This window comes from Carya illinoinensis, chromosome 9, assembly GCF_018687715.1.
Source record: "Carya illinoinensis cultivar Pawnee chromosome 9, C.illinoinensisPawnee_v1, whole genome shotgun sequence".
NCBI lineage: Eukaryota > Viridiplantae > Streptophyta > Magnoliopsida > Fagales > Juglandaceae > Carya > Carya illinoinensis.
In genome coordinates this window covers 40,289,667-40,294,426 of record NC_056760.1, presented here as the reverse complement: position 1 = coordinate 40,294,426, position 4,760 = coordinate 40,289,667, and the positions used below count along the sequence as shown (strand labels likewise).

The following is a 4,760-nucleotide window of genomic DNA, read 5'->3' as shown; positions in this document are numbered from 1 at the left end:
AGAAAGGTGTTTTCGGTAGCATGGTGGTGGTCAATCCTGATAAGGTATGCTAATGAATGCTATTATATTAAGGATAAGACCATTATATGTTACGAGATGGGACAAATGTGATGAAAATAGCTTCTTTGTCTTCCATCCTGTTGTCTGATTAAGAGTTTGGTTTCAAAATATTAAAGCACCTCTAAAAGGCCAATGTAAGGTATTCCTAGAAAACTTGCATCAGTCGATTCAATCCATCACTGCCTTTCTTGCTCTTTCAAATTAGTGAATCAAGAGTACATGATCTGTAGGTGACCTAACTTCTTTCCCAAAAGAGATACCATTCTCAAACCAAATAATTGTAAAGGATCCCCGTATAGGTAAAAATTGTCCATGTGACTCATTTTTTTGAAGTTGATTGCCATTTAATTATGGGATTGGTGATTTGATTTAGTTTTTGTTTTTCTTCTTTTCAACAACCAAGAAGGGGTTGCTTTGAAATGGAGAGACATTCATCAATTTTCTAGTAAATGTTGTCCAGTACAAATAAAATTTAATAGTTTTTTTTTTATTTTATTCAAATATTGACTTGTATCATGAATTGTGTGTGGCATTCTTTAAAACATCAATTTCTATACGCCATTTAAGTTATACATTTTATATTGACAAAGAGATGTAGTAACCTCAAATTGGTCTGATGAATAAATTGATTTCTATTGGATGATACTCGAGAACAGAGTACATGAAGACATTTATAGGCAATCATCTTTTATGGAATGAAAGCTGGCCTCTTTAGTGTGCTTGTTTATTAATGTGGATGGAAGTCAGTTGGAAAGAAATCTTTCTAGGAAATAAAACCACATCATGGTCGAAGTTGGATCATCATCTTTGTAGAAGTATAACTTTGACGAGAAAACTGAGAAAATAAAATCATTTGTGCATGGATTATATGTAAATGAGATTTTTTGTTAGTTTTCAGTCTAACGTCATGTATACATATTTATGCTAACAGGTTTTGTACTTTGATGTGTCTTGAGAAGTCTCAAGTTGCACACTTAGAATCTAATGTAATTGCTTTATATATTGTAATCTAATCATGTATATAATTAGTTTTATAGATTGTAATTTGTGTCATTGCTTTATGGATTGTAATTTAATATAAGATGTGTACTGTTTTAATGCATTTCTTTCAATACAACTTTTTTTTTTTTTTAATTTTGAAACATACTATTTTTTACGATATATTTTCGTTCGAAATAATTTTTTGTCACAAATACTTATTTACGTCAATCTTAATAAACACAAATAAGTATTTGTGATCAAAACACATTTGTGCAATCTTCCTAGCAAAACATTTTTTTTGTGGCAATATAATCGCCACATAAAATTATTAGCGACCAAAAATCATATTATAAATGACTTTTTGTTTGCAAGAAAAAATTGTCAGGAAAAATTCTACCGGCAATAATTAACCATAATTGGTATTTTGTGATGAAATTTGAAACTATTTGCGGCGATATAGATCCCTGCAAATATGGCTTTTCTTGACATGTCTTTTGCGTCGCTCCTGTCCTTCATTAGTAGCAACCAATTTTGCTGCAAATGTATAGATGTTTTTCGTTGATATTTTATTTTGACATGAAAATTTTTTAGACTCAGCAATACCAACCATATTCTTGCGTCGGTTTTCAAATGTCGCAATTATTCAAGCCACGCAACAAAATAATCGCGACGTTTTCTGTGTTTTTTGTGATGATTTTAGATAATGTAAAAAGCCATTTTTTTGTAGTGATATAAAATAAAAAAGCAACAGCCAAAATTTTACTAAAGAATAGTAAAGTTAGAAATCGTTGAAATATTTTATAATTCCTAAGCAAATAAAATTAGCTTCACAATTGTTTTTTATCACAGCATTTTTCTAAAATGAATCCACAATACGTAAAGCTAAAACCAAATGCAAGATTTAAAGGAAAGAATGAAAAAGAGCAATAACTGGTTGCACAAGATCATCAAATGGATCAGTGGTTGTACAGGAACTGTGGAAGACATCCATTTTTCAACAGGGAAACTTGAAGAGAATGGTATATTTGAACTAGCCTCATTCCTAGCAGTTGGATAACTCATAAGTCGGCGATTTGCTATTGAATAGTTTGCAATATGAGCAAGTATCTCCTGAATTACTTGAAGATAACTTGATCCCAGTATTACTTGAGAGAACTCAGGTGATCTGTCAGAGCCAAAACTTATAGAAAGATTCTTACCGTTGCAAGTCTGTTCAGAACTTAATGTTGTTTCATTCAAGCAATGGCGGTCACACCAGACGTACCCATTTTAGAGCACTGATCTGGAATGTTAATCTCATTGAGAAGACTTCGAGAAGCAATCTGAAGGCCTAATTTGCAAACACACAAGACATAATACAATATCAATATTCAGAGAGGCAACATGTAAGTTAACTGAAGTTTTCAAATACTCGAGGCATAATTAAACCATAAAAAGAAGAAGATTTTGTTCGACAATAAAAAGTTGAAGTTTTCAAATATTGAAGCTTAGAATAGCTCTTTGAGCTCTCTACATCTTTGGACACACTGAAATTTAAACGATGGGTACAACAGGAGCTACCTAGAAGCCTAGAAGCAATACCAAGTCAAACCTAAACCATGTTACTCTAGCATAACAAAGTAGTACCTAAACATGCAGTGGAATGAACCGAAAAATTTGCATCAGTATACTAAATTTTATAAAACTTTCAAAGTCAGAATTATAGCAGTTAGCACCATTCTGAGTACATTGCATAGAAGGTGGAAGCATACGCCATTAAGCAAAAGGAAACATGTAAGAACAACCAGCCTCCCATTCATATGCAGAGGAACTATCACGCATAGCAGAACTCTTATGAAGACTGCAGATTTCTCCACCAAACTTTCTAGAAAGCAAAAGACTAGTGTCAAGAATTTTTATACAGGTTCATAGGATCTCCCCAAATTAGACCCTCGAAATCAAACAGTTTGGAACTACATAGGTTTGCTTTCGGAACCAAAAACAAGCGACAAATACCTCCACTTTCTCTAAAAGATTATGTATTGTGGAATTCACTAGCCGTTGAAACTCATCGGCCTGCAGTTCAGCACATAATTGTTTTCACATTAATCATTAGCAGACTCATTATCTCAATAGCACGTGTGGGAGTATGAGACAAATCTACACTCTAATTAAGCTATTCTCTTCTTGTTATAGAACCCATAACCCTAATTTTTAACCACCCGAGACTTCACCACGAAATCTCATCCATCTCTAAATCAAACTCCATATCTCAACCGGCACAAGAAACTTAGATTTAAAGCGTTAAAGATGAAATTGAGAGGGGGAGAGTGAAAGAAAAGAGAGAGGGAGATAACATTTTGTTAAATGGAAACCCAGTGGAGGAGGTGGCAGAATACCTTAGGCAACGGCGACGTGACTGTGGGGCAGAGGCTCATCAACTAGACAGAGTGAGCGGGATGAGTGCGAGGCAGCGATGGATGGAGAGAGTGAGCAGGACGAGTGCGAGAGAGAGACGGAGAGACGGTGAAGAGAAAGAAAGAGAGAGACGGATGATTGAGAGACTCATCGGCAAGAAGAGACGAAATGGCAGTAGGCACGAGTTGAGGAGAGGCAGTAGAAAACTCAGAGAGAACAGATAATCGGGCTGGGGTGAAGGTCAAAAGAAGGGAAGCAAAAAGTTAAATATAGCAAGCAAAATTATTGGCGTACCAATATCGCCGCAAAAATCAATAAATTTGATTATCTGTAGCGATTTTATTTGCAACTACAAAAATAATCACAAAATAATTGACTCTTGCAACGAGTTAAGGATCCCCCTTGAAAATTGTCATGAAAACTCTTAAGCGGTGAATTCATGTCATTGTAAACATTTGAAACTGATCAGCCATACATTTGCAGGTAAATTATTTGGGACAATGTCTTTTCGCCGTAACATATGGGATTTTGTGACGACTTCCCACAATGCCAAAAGCAACATGCAAAAACAGTAAAATGATGCTTCTGCGTCCAAATATCATTTGCCGCAAAAGTTTTTAGCCACAAAAACACCTATTTCTTGTAGGGAATTAAGGCCGTGAATTGAAGAAGAGGTATACACGAGAGGTACAACTCTTGTTTCAAAATAGTTTAGATAACTTATAAATTAATCGAGTAATACTACATATAGTCATGGAATGTGTAAGTATCGTACAATCATTTAAAAAAAAAAGTAAAATTCACTATTAAAAATTAAATTTTTTTTTCATTTAGATCTCATATTTATTTACTTTTTTCAAAATAATTACGCGACACTTACACAGTTAAGATTGTAATTATAATTTTTCAAATTAACCATCTCATACAATATTTGTATAATTAAATATTTTATTTTTATACGATATATGTACATTTCATTATTCTTTAATTAATTAGCTGTCTAGCTAGGCATGCATTGACTTTGTAATTGTCGTACATCAGAATTAGACAGCTTAAAATTAATTTTCCGTGTGGTTTTAGTCTCTCGGTCTGAAGTTTCAACCAAAGTCTAGCCATCTTTTATACACACTAAAATCCTAGCACCTATCGCAATTGAAGTACTTGATCGGGAGGACTAACTTAATCAATTAATTAATTACTCGGCTTGTTCATAGCTATAATCATCCGTACGTCATCATGAATTGGGGTGCTACCTACACCCTATTCATGGGCATGGAAGGGGGGTGAGAGTAACCACCGTGGGTGGGTGCCCCATTCAGATG

At 34.2% G+C, this 4,760-nt stretch overlaps 1 long non-coding RNA gene across 1 annotated transcript; it reads right to left on the bottom strand.

The window, feature by feature from the left end:
• Positions 1-1,814: 1,814 nt before the first annotated feature.
• Positions 1,815-3,965, bottom strand: LOC122275486. The gene is made up of 2 exons (XR_006228559.1): positions 3,420-3,965; positions 1,815-2,371 (listed from the first exon to the last, which is right to left on the bottom strand). It is a non-coding gene; the product is annotated as an uncharacterized LOC122275486 (long non-coding RNA).
• Positions 3,966-4,760: the final 795 nt, after the last annotated feature.